This window comes from Malania oleifera, chromosome 4 (genome assembly GCF_029873635.1).
Source record: "Malania oleifera isolate guangnan ecotype guangnan chromosome 4, ASM2987363v1, whole genome shotgun sequence".
In the NCBI taxonomy this organism is placed as follows: domain Eukaryota; kingdom Viridiplantae; phylum Streptophyta; class Magnoliopsida; order Santalales; family Ximeniaceae; genus Malania; species Malania oleifera.
The window spans coordinates 103,144,085-103,157,682 of record NC_080420.1 but is presented as its reverse complement, the minus strand read 5'-3'; positions in this window follow the sequence as shown (position 1 = coordinate 103,157,682).

Below are 13,598 nucleotides of genomic sequence, written 5' to 3'. Positions count from 1 at the left end.
ATTTAATTAATTAATTAATTAATTAAAAAAAAGCTAGCCAGCTGAATTAATTGGGTTTGCTTCGTTTATTGAAATTAATTAATTAATTAAGATCGATCTGGTTGTTGACGCGGTGGGAGGAGGAGGGGGGCCGCCGCGCCGGCAGCGGCGGACGGTGGAGGAAAGGGGCGGAGGGGGTTAACTAAATGGGAAAGTGTGTGTGTTTTGAGGGGAAAGGAAGATTTTAATGGAGCAGAAAGAAGAAGGGTGGTGGGATGGATGAGAGTGGGTTTAATTGTGAGGAGGGTCGTTTAAGTTTAATGGAGGAAGGAGCGTAGGAATAGGGCGGATCCGTTGTGGACGCCACCAATATAATTAGTAATGGCGATTGGTTTGAATGCTGTGAGTGGAGATTTGGGAAGCGGGGGTAGCTTTGTTAAAATTGGGGTGCTAAATTTAGGCTCGCCGGAGCTAAGTTCGCGAGGGGCCGGGGTTGACCCCAAAGTTGTTAATTGGGTTCTACAACCATCGGACGTGGCACGTGGGTGCCATGCACGCGTCTCTGCTTTGCCCTTTAATTAAGAGGCCTTTTTTTTTTTTTAATGAATAAAATAATAATAATAAATAATAATTTGGGTTAAAATTTAAAATGGACCTACTAAAGTTTTTTGAACATGGCATTGTGTCCATATGTTTTTTTTTCTTTTTTTTTTTGGAATTACTAAAAATTCTCTGACCTGATTTGTTTATGATGAAAAAAATTAAGTAGAATTGGGTTATTTTTGTTAACAAAATTATAATATAAAAAATTCAGAGATTTTTTTTAGTAGTTTTTGGTAATTCATAGGGTACTGCAGCGAGTGTCGATCCGACGTCTCTAGAACTTATATGCCCATATGACCATACACACACATAATAAAGATATATAAAGATACCGTCATTTGATGAAATATTATTAAGTTTGGTTACATGATAAGTAACAACTCGGACAATTAATCGAATTCTTAGACTCTTGGTTATTTCAAATTGATGTTTATCTATTTAAATCAAAAATCATTTAGGATAGAAGATTGATTTGATTGTTGTGATAAATTTGATGTAATTAGACCATTGATAATACTTTTATTTCCTAAATTATTAAATCAGTGTTCGTGTTAAGTGTAAATAAAGTTATATTTTAAGAAATTAATTCTTTGGGTATGGTGGAAAAAATTACTTATATGGTAAAGTCATGACTCCAAATCACACATCAAAATCATCGTTATTTGATTATGTGTAACTCATTCTCTCTATATTAAAGAAATTAATACACACATCAAAATTACAGCAATTTAATTAATTAAGACCTAACTCATAACCTACATATGTTCTATAAATTAATAATTTCAATATGTTGGAAATTCGGAATCAAATCTTCTATATATGGTGATTTTTTATTTTGAAGGATATACATATCGGTGACAATTTAATTCAAACCACTTATTACTTGAATTGCTTTTGAAATGAGATTAGAGGTATTTGGCGGAACGAAGTGTTAAATGTAAAGTTTGAATTCAAATTATATGATTTTATTAACTAGTTATAAATTTTAATTTGATTTAATCACTAAATTTGGATATGAATGATTTTAATTGTTATTTCTCAACTCTCTAGGTTATGTGTTATTTTTTGATTTTAACTCTCAATATTATCTAGAATAGAATAACTGTTTAATAAATTTAAGAGATAATTGCATAATTAAAGTTTCAATTTATAAATTTAATGTAGCAATATTTTTCTTGTCATACAATATTTGATGATTATGAATAAAAATATAATAATTTATTTTTTAAAATATTTTATACTAATTTTAATAATATTTCAATAATTTATTATCACATAAAAATAAAATATTTTATCTTAATTTTAATAATATTTCAAGTCATGTATCATTAGCAGTGTAATTGTGTAATGACTGTTGGGCTGACCCAAAATATGAACCCCATTCAAACCAGCTCCCTTCGGGCTACCAAGTCAAGTAATTTCTAATTTGTGACTCACCAAGACCGATCAAGTGACTAGTTCGAGTTGAATCTGTTCGGATTAGCTCAGTCCGATCTAAGTATAAAATCTATGGTTTTAAATTTAATATAACAGTACTTTTATAATCATATTATTCAATAATTATAAATTAATAAAACTACATAATTTATTAGCATACAAAATTAGAAATTATTTTTATTTTTCAACACTATTTCAAGTCATGGATCATTAGTTACTGATGTTATGTGGACATTACTCCTACCCATATATATGTGTGTGCGCGTTTATTATATAAATTATTAATTAGTTTAATTTATGGCTTTGAAATTAAAATATGCTTGTTAATTTTTTATTGGCCTTTTGCGAATGAGCAGCAGGAAGGTCATATTCTAAATTAAGTTGGAGTGAGGACTGGAGGTGGCTAGGACTTTCATGATCAATGAATACATATGGTGCAATACTGATTGAGACTTTAATAAAGAGAATAACGAGTAAGAAGAAACAAAGCATGAGGGTGGAATTATTGAAAAGAGAAGAAGAATGATTCAAAAAAGGGGAAGCTAGTGCACATTGTTGGTTGAGCTGTGGCTCGTATTTGATATATACTTGAAGGATGTTGCAACGTTTCAGAGGGCCAGTCCTTGAAAAAGGGGTAGGATCATGTTTTCGAATTGCCTTGACTGGGTGATGAACTCAATGTTATATGAAGCCTGGTGTAGTATATGGGACTTAAAAATGGGTTAGTTAAAATTCAATGGAGTTGCTACTAACCTATTTATTTTAGATACGGTTAGGACACCTAATTAACACACCACTAGTTCATTGGTCACTAAACTACATTTAGGTCCAAGGAAACCAATAGTTCATGATCTGCGTCAGTAGGTTTGGATTCGGGAGTATGGTTATGCAAAGAGAAAATATTAGCACCCCTTCACACTCGTCCATCGAACGATACCTGATTAGCCTAAAATTATCTTCAAAGTTTACCGATCAAGACTTCAATTTTTTTGTTTATTCATTTACCTGACCTTTAGTTGCAGGAGGACTTGCATAGCAAGACTTATGTTGCACTAAGTAAGATTGGTTGTATGAATTATTTTTTGTCAATTTACACAATCTTAGATAATTTGCTTCGATAATTTGAGGGTGGTTAATTAATTCTTATTCGCTATCTCTTGCCAAGTTATATATATATTAAGTCTACCCCTAGGGGAAAAAAATTAGTCCTTTGGGGGGATCAGTGTGGTCCTCCTATCTACAAAGCTCTTACACCAATGAAAACACTTCAAATAGTAGGTCCTACCAAATTATATGTGGACCCTATTATGTGAAACCCACATGGGATATATTTTTTGGATTGCTTTCATTGAATGGGAGGACCTAACTAGGGCCTATGCTAGACCTCCTGGAGGACCACGCTGGTCCTTTGGAAGGACCTAACTTTTTTCTCTCTCCTTCTATTGCCATTAATTATAATGGTAGCTTGCTCTCTCTTTCCCAATTTCTTATTTAATTTAATTTTTAATTTTCAATTAGAAACTCTTACCCTATGTTTGGGAGTCACCTTGAAGGTCGATTCATATGTGAATTTGACTATAATACAATTATCTTAAAATTATCCAAATCGATCCACACAAATCCAAATTCAAATCTATTACAAAAAAAATGTCCTTTTTACTAACGAAAGTATTACTGACCAACAAAAAACGGTCACCAATAATACATCATCTGTGACGAAAAAAAATCCGTCACTAATACATAAGCTATTAGTGACGAAAATTACAACCATCACTAATAACCGGTTATTACTGACGAATTACAATTCGTCACTAATAAGTTCGTCACTAAACGTACATTTTTTCGCTCTAACCATGACATCAATATACTAGTAATGGTTTTTTGGTCATTATTACGTATTAGTGATGAATTTTTGGCCGGTCGTTGTTAGCATTTTCAGTGATGGTGTGCCTCATCACTAATAATTTGACATATTCTACATTAACAAAAATTCAGCTAATATTTATAGTAGTGACAGTTTTAAATCCTCACTAAAACAATCTATAGTGACGAAATCCATATTCGTCAGTATTAGTATATCAATAATACTTTATAAGACTTCGGTTAGAGTTATTAGTGATGGTTTCAGAACCGTCACTAATAGTTTGAACTATTCTTCCATTGAATTAAAATTATTTACACTTTATAGTGATGGATTTCAAACCGTCACTATAATAGAACTAGACTTGGAGTGACGGTTTCAAAACCGTCACTATTGCCCCCTTCTACTTAATTGAAGGATATATATAGGCTCTGTAGTGACGAAATTAGAGTGGTTACTAATAGTATACTTTTAGTGACGGTTTTAGAAACCATCACTCATGGTTTCAATGCTGACTAGTAGTGATAATTCTTGAACCTTCACTAATAGTGGACTTAGTGACAGTTTGTGAATTGTCACTATTGACCCCTTCTATTTAATTGAAGGATTTGTGTAGGCTTTGTAGTGAAGAAACTAGAGTAATCACTAATCGTCTACCTTTAGTGACGACTTTAAAATCATCACTAATAGTTTGAATACTGATTAGTACATAGTGATGATTTCTGAACCATCACTAATAGTGAACTTGTAGTAACGGTTTCTAAACTATCACTAGTGCCCCATTCTATTTAATTGAAGGATTTATATAGGCTCTGTAGTGACGAAATCAGAGTGGTCACTAATAGTATACTTTTAGTGATAATTTTAAAACCGTTACTAATGGTTTGAATACTGATTAGTAGTGACGATTCCTAAACCATCACTACAAGTTAAAAATCTTCAATTTTAGTGACGAAAATTGAGTCGTGACTACTACTTCTCATATTAATAAATAAATAAAATTAAAATAATTTTTTTAGGCTTTTAGTAACAATTTTGATCTGTCAGTTCAAAAACGTACGTGACATTCTAGTGGACATGTCAGAGCTGACAGTACCCAAAAACTCATCTCCAGTAGAAAATTAGATGCTCAGAAGAAAATTGAGTTTCATAGTTTAGGTACTTAGTTCATTTTTGAACTCAAATGTCCAAATCGGGCATATAAGGTCAAAATTGAGCAGAGTTAGCTCCAACACATCCATGACATTGAAGTGGACATGTCGGAGCTGACAGTCGCAAAAAATTGATCCCAATTTTAAACTTGGACACTTAAAATCAAAGCTAGATACTTAGAACTGTATCATTTTTTAATTAAGTAGTAATCATTTTTGCTATCAATTAATTTTTACCTATATTATTATGAAATTTTGTACTAATTTATTCTATAATTATTATTTTGTAGGGTCTGCGATGTTTCTAATGATGATGATGACGATGACAACAATGATGATTAATGATGATAACGCACACTATTTTTTTTTTTTTACTTTTTTGTATTTTTGTTATGTGGACAAACCATGTGTATGATATATATGTGCACTCTAATATTGATCGTATACTTTTTATGTACATATTTTTCATTTTCTTAATGATTATAGCAATTAGCCAATAATTATGATCGAATATGATGTGTGATGAATATGTAATTATAGGGTTTCATAGGAATGCATGATTTTCCAATATATATATAAGACTTTTAGTGATGGATTGGGAACTGTCACTAAAAGTAGACTTATAGTGACGATTCTCTATTCGTTACTAAAATCTAAGTAGTAGTGATGAATACTTAGTTAAAAAATGTTTTAGTGACTGTTCCATTTTTTTAGTAACAGTTTGCATCCATCACTAATACTCAATTATTAGTGACGATTTTGTGAATCGTCACTAATGCTTAGTTGAGATGATAGTTATAGTGACTAATTTAGAACTGTCACTAGACTATCACTAATAAGTAATAGTGACAATTTCCTATTATTAATGACGATATTTGTCCGTCACAGTGTATTATTTTTGTAGTGATCTTAAAATTTATGCTCCCAAATATATCATTAGTATTTTTTGTAGTCACTATAAATAAATTTTGAAGAAAAATATAGTTGTGTTAAAGTTATCATCCAAATATCTTACTTGTCCTTATTTGCTGCTTTATGTAGTTTAGTACAATATGCACAAAGTAATGGATAAGTATAATTGTGATATTTATGGGATAAGTGTAGCATTTCTAAGAAAACTTATTCCAAACTAGGCATCATATGACTCATTTCCTTTATTATGCTAATCGATAATGGCATCATTCACAATCATTGAGGAATTCATAAAAAAGAAAAATGACTAGAGATGGTATATGAATGTCTTTTAGAAGATTTTTTGGAAGACATTCTAATGGTTAAAGTTTGAGATTGTTATGTTGGAGGTCTCAAGCTAAATTCTAATAAGAGTGAAAAATGAGTGACATGGGATGAGAGGCGAACTTTTCCTATTGTGTAATTTAAACTTATCCATTAATTAATATGCTAAAACGAAACGAAATGAACTTGTAATGAAATGAAACATTCCAAATTGAATATGTAAAATTATAAAGAATAAATTTACTATATTTCGCTCTATTCTTGTGTACTTATAAATATTTAGTGCGGGCATCCAACGGCACGATAAAAAATATCCTCGTTGGCAATCCTTATCATGCTACAACCAATCTCAAGTTTGCCCCATTTTTGAGTTTCTTTTATATCTTTGATTTTGCTTTAATCTTCTTCAATTTTCTACCCAAACAAAAGAGCTGTTTTTAAGTGCTTCTATTTTATTTTTTAGATAAAGATATGCTTCCAAAGAGGATCTCTAATTTTGAGGGTGGTGATTTTGATCACTAGCTTTGAAAAGATGAATCTTTGTGCTATATATATATACATTTTATGGAACTGTAAAATAGAAGATGGTTATGAATCTAACCATGAAGCCATCCCAAGACCTAATTGATGATGAATTGTATGTGATTAATAGTAGCATTATGTTTTGTTGTTAATATTTAATAGACTGCATGTAAAATTGTACTATTAATATTAAATTTAATGATGATGATGATTAATATTATCATAGGATGGAATCTTATTATTATTATTTACAATGATTATAATATTATTGGATTTTAAAATAAGAGAAATATAACACTTCTTAGGCCAATACGAAGCGAGGGTGGATTTGGGCACTTTAACAATTAAATACACCCAAGATTGTGCCAACCATAATCAATTAATCTCGATGATTTGAACCAAGACCACCCAACAATATATTCTTGTACAATAATATTTGTCATTTTGCAACTATATAAATACATTTATAAATGTAATTTAGAAAGTTTTAAAGTGATTAAGGATTTTTTTGGGAAACTGAAAGAGAAGAAGAAGAAGAAGAAAGAATTGTACTTTCTATCTATATTAAATAATTCTAACTCTATGCTTGGAGAAGTTTTGGATTTAAAGTTATATTGGATTTGGATAAGATGTAACCTAAAATTCTATTGAAAATTTCTCAAGTAATCTACCCAAATCCAAATCCAAAATCTAAAATCCATGCTCCCAAACACAACATAAAAGTAAAAATTTGTGCTTATAAATCCTGCAATCCTCTTAGAATTAAAGGTGTAAGACATTTATACCTGGGGAAGCTTGCTAGTAAAAGAGGAGGCCAAGGTTTTGGTAAAACAAATCGACTATTAGTTATTGTTGTTAGGTTTATCATAATTTATTCTTTCCCCCAACTTAAGGATAGTGTGATTGCCAGAGTATATCTAGGGTTCTTGCTCTCTTTTATTTGCAAGTTTATTGCCTACTAGTCTTGAGGATCTTGGTGGCAACAGTTTAGTGTGCCAGGTAGGGGTAGGACAAAATTTCCTTTCTCCAATATCATGTCGACCTCATAAAACAACACCCATCATAATCAGTTAGAAGGAACCAAATCCCCCTTTTTACTTGTTAGTGCATTCATTGCAAGCCAATGTATCATCAAGAGGGAATGATTCCTATGGAGCTATTCGTTTTCCAAATATGAATTGAAGCAATGTTAGAAGAAATTCTATAGAAAAAGAAGAAATACTCCTTGATAGGGCAAAATCAAGTAGCATAATTGATCCCTTTGAGAAAAGGTAAAGACACCGCTACTCTAGTAAACCATAAGCAGAACTTGGAAACAACTTTGGGCCAACTAACAAATTATAGGAGTGGAAAATCTTGTTAGTGCTAATGCAAACACACTCCATCCTAGGGCATATGAGTACAAGTTAAAGAAGACTGGGGATTAGTTTTAACATATGATGAAAGAAGTCTTGGAGCATACCATATTGAGAGAACAATCCTTCTAGTTTATGGGACCTTTTTTAACTTCAATAAGTATGAAAGCGCCAAGGATGTAATTGACCATCTGGATTCATTTAAATTGTAAAGAGCATTTGACACAATTCTATGTTGAGCTTTTGTAGATACCTTGAGATGACTCATGCAATCTTGGTATCTAGTGTCAAAGTTGTGATCCATTAATTCCTTTAAAGAAATGGAAAGGCTATTTGTTGGACATTTTGACAGTTGCTGCAAGATTGCAAAACCTTTAGCTAATTTGATAAATTTATTTTAAGGTAAAAAGGAATCGTTGAAAGAGTTCATCTAGTGCTTTACTTAGCCATGAAAAAGGTGAAGAATTGGGATTGGAAATTGTGGCAGTTTTGTTCCTATGGGCATTCCTAGTATCCATGGGTAAGAGATCACAACTTAGGTGTAACGATCCGAAAATTCTGCTATATATGATTTATTTATTATTATTATTTTCACACATTAAACTCTGATACCAACTGTAATATACCGGATCCGAAGTGGTACTGGGCTGACTTGTTCATCACATATATCTAACCATGCAGCGGAATCATACACATAATAACCCAGATATAATACTAGAGTTCTAAGATCACCATTATTACATAGATATCTCCTCGAAATGATATACAGCCCATAACAAACCAAAACATAACTATATACGTGCATCTCACTAGTGCCTACTTTTGAACCAAACATTATCTAGACTCACCCCGAAAGCTCTTATGTTTGATTTCTGGTATTCCTTGAAATGTTAAAATATCATTGGGGTGAGACACCTCTCAGTAAGTGGGAATAAATTATTATCAATGTGTGACAAATGAGTTTTTAGCATGAGTAAAGAATATATATCCATTAATTTAGTTGTGAAGAAACTATATTTAACTTCCACCTAAAATTGAAAATATATTTATCTTCTACTCAAACATACTTTAACTTAATAAATAAACATGTTTTCATAAATCTGCATAAATATATTCATAGTATAATTCCTTTTCTTTCTTTCCTTGATGGTACTGACATACTATCATGAATTAACCCTGCATGATAAGGTTGTGGGGTCTGAGGGCTGGACTTAACCATGACAGACCTACCAGGTTAAGTCAAACATAACATAACTACGCACGATTGTCCACCCAAATTGGTCTACCCATCCTACTCGCTGCAACACTTCTGGGGTTGGTACATAGTGGGTTTCCTACTCCCCACAACACTTTAGGGCTAATCGGCCTCAAACATAACATGACTATGCACGATTGCCCACCCAAACTAGTCCGCCCATCCTACTCGCCACAACGCTTTTGGGGTTGGTGTACAGTGGGTTTCCTACTCGCCGCAACACTTCGGGGCTAATTGGCCTCCGACCCAACACTTCCTGAATAGTGTGTGTCGACACCCCAATTTTAACCAGGCTACCTTGAGGAGACTCGGTGTAATAAAAGTTGACTTCGAATCCCGAAAATTGGAGGACCCTGCTTGAAAAAGCCCAATATTTTTAATTGAGTCCCGGTGTTTTAAGTTGAGTCCTAATGTTTTTAATTGAGTCTCGGTGTCTTAAGTTGAGTCCTAATGTTTTAAATCGAGTCCCGGTATTTATGTGATGTGTGACGTCATGTTGATATGCTCTACATGTGTATGTATGCACACATAACTTAATCACTTTACATACACGACTATATTTGAATGAGATATAATTTGGGGTGAATCGGGGAAATGTTTAAATTAGCCAAAAAGTTTTAAAAATCCAATTCACCCCCCTCTTAGGATCACGCCAATTCCAACATAATCCAATAAATAAAATAATTGGAGCAATGTATTCTTCAAAAATGAATCTATTGGAATTGGTGTGTTCCTAAGAAAGGGGGAGAGTGAATTGAAATTTTAAACTTATTCTTAAGTTTAACTAGATATTAGCAGTATTTCACAACCTAGGGTTTGTCTATGCAATCCCAAATGTGCAGATAAATATAATATGTGGAAATTAAATCATGTGCAACATTCACAGATATTGAAAATAACATACATGTGCAGTAAATAAATTGCGAAAAAATAAAGTAGTGCATACACAATATGTTATCAGGGTTCGGCCAATACTGCCTACGTCCCCACCTCAACTCGCAAGTTCGAGGATTCCCTAATGCTCACTTAACGGGTGGAGTGACACTTGTTATAACACCAGGTTAAATTACTAGGGCTGACCTCAACCTTTACAAACTCTCCTTACGGGGCGGAGAAGGCCCAATGTCACATTAACAGGGTTGACCCCAACCTTTACAACCTAATCCTTACGGGTTAGATCAACACCCCTTCAGGCCACGCCTGGAATACAACAATGAATATAAAATTGCGTATAATTCAAATGCTTATCAATTAAGCAAATATGTACCAATACATACAAACAATAATTGATGCACTCACAAATAATAGTATTTATGCTCAAGTGAGATCTTGAAAAATTTAATTCAAGATAATATATTCAACGAGTGAATATTCAAGGTTACCTCAAAACTCTAATCAAGTATCACACAAATATTTTATCAAATAAAATCACAACAGATACTTAGGGTTTAAGTTTGCAAAAGATTTATCAAAATAAAGTATGCAAGCTCTTAAGTATTACAATTTGAAGCAAAGATTAGAAAGCTAAAAATAAGTTATTCCCAATCAAATATTTATAAACGAAATATTATAGGAATAAACAATCAAGAAAAACTCTCAAAAAGGTTTTTCAAATGTGTATGAATATGAGAGTAATGCCAAGGAAATGATTTGAAATATGCATATAATAAAACAATCAAATCTTCATACACCTTGCAATTGATTTACAAGTGAGAAGAACTAGAAAAACAAACTCTCTATTTCAAAATGATATTTGCTAATAAGTATGTAAGAGAGTATGAAAAATATGCTTGGAATATTGAGTATATAGCAAAAGAGATATAAAAAATTTGAGAGAATTTTTCCTAATTACTTTTGCTAATCTCATTGCTAATCAAGGCAAATGAGAGGGTATATATAGATATCCCTCAAAATTTGACCATTGAAGACCTATTGGGTATTTTTAAATTGTTTAAGTAAAAATTAACCCCAATTACCCTTAATAAACTACGATAAAAATAAGGCAACCCAAGAGTTTTGGTTGCCCAGACCTTAGGGACGGTCGCCCGAATAAACACACAGCGAAAAGTAACTTTTTCACATTTGGGTGCTCGAGGAAAAGTTTGGGTGGCTGAGTAAAGGCGATTTCCCAAGCTTTCGAGATTCGATCGCCCGGTGGTAGGTTGGGTCTGCCGAACTTCATAATTCGGTCGCCCGGGACTATTTTGAATTTAGAGTTCAAGCACTCGGGGAAGGTAAAAAGTGACAGTTCTAAGGTTCGGCCGACCGGACATTCAATTCAATTTCAATTCGGTCGTCCGAGCCATAGTCAACATTTTGACCTTAGGCTGGTTCGGTCGACTGAGGCATTTATAACACCAAGGTTTGGTCGCCCGAAGCCTTTTCAAACTTTAATTTTGGTCCTGATTATGATAATTAGTCAACCCTATTCATATACTTATAACTTTTGAGTTAGAGGGGATTTGTCATGAGGTGCTTGGGAATTAAGAGTCAGTCTACAGTTTAAACTTTTAAATTAAGCCCAAAAACCTGGCGTTGGTCGACCGAAGTCTGTGTAAGCCTTGATTTTTTCCTTGAATTTATTCAATAATGTGTGAATAAGTTATAGCATTTAGGTTTTGAGAGGTGATAGTTCCTATGGTCATTCTAAGGTAACTTGAGCATAAAACCTATTATGCATGATATGCAGATTATTGCAGATCATATGATTATTACAAACCCAAAAAAAATATAACGCAATACAATATAACTTGAAAGAAAAACAAAAGAACTTTCATGCTCTGCTCCTTTGCAATATCATGAATTGCGCCGAATGATGTGCTCGTTTAAGTACTTCTCGGCTTCCATTTCTCATTTGTCATCCATGCTTAGAAAAGTAAACCTGTTTATATACTTAGCACATAGATGAGATACCGTGGTTTGTCATAATCAAAATAGGAATCGAACTCAAAAAGTCAACATAATCATTATATTGTATTATTATGACATAGTAATAAGAATAATAATAAATTTACTTTCATTAAAAATTTATTATCTTAAATATAATAATGGGATGTAACAATTTTATATTATGGGAGCCTTAATATATAGTCATCAAAAATAGGGAAAGCAATTCAATCCCAAAGTGAAATTACTATGGAATAAAATACCTATGAGAAAGGATTAGAATGGGATGCTCATGTCTTAAGGAAGTTTTTATTCTTAGAAATGTCAAGATGCTTCCCACGTTAAATTTTGGTGTCCAAATAAGTATAAGAATGAGATTTTATGGGCATCACAGTCTCGAGAATCATAAAAGATGCAAAGAACCAAACACCCCTCAAGGTCACCTTATCAAGGAGGTGGGAATAACTTAAAAGGGCATTTGGTTCGCTGTCAGTGACGGATCCATAAATTATATTTAGGGGGGCAAAAATATATGTATAACAAAAGTTATATACATTGTTATAATATGTTTGTAATTATTATGACTTCATTAAATTTTTACTTAATTATCTACACATACAAGAATTTTAAAAAATCTTAATTATAATTGTGAGTAAATACATCTCAATAGCAGTACAAAAATAAAAAATGTATGCCGCTATGAGCATGACATATACAAAAAAAAAAAAATTCAAAAGATACAAACAAATAATTCAACTCAAGTAATGATCCTATAATTGTCTTTTTTCGTAATACAAAATTCCTCAATCACTAAATTAGTATTGAACTTTTGTACAATTTCTTTATTACTATATGTAATAAAGTAATTCACAAGATAGTCATCTTCTATCTTATTGCAAGTTAGATTTTAACAAAATTTATAACTTGAAAAAAAAAAAAAAAGCACGCTCAATTACAACTTTAGAAATAAGAATAATTAAATAAATTTTGAGTCAATCTAGCAAGAGGAGGATATATTACTAATTTTATTGTTTCCACCAATTCTCAATGTAATTTAAAAAAAAAAAATGATATTTTAAAAAAATTCTAGATACTAACAAATATTAAGCTATTAATTGTAATTAATGTCTTGAAACTTCTCTTTTTTTGTGAAGACCTTGATTAAATATCTTTCATACATCTCTTTAACGTTCTTGAAATGTGATATCTATATGATTTCATTTTCCCATTTATTTGAATATGAAAATTTGACATGATTGAAATGTTCACATTACTAGAAATAAAGAATTCCTATAGAATTCAAGCATCATATT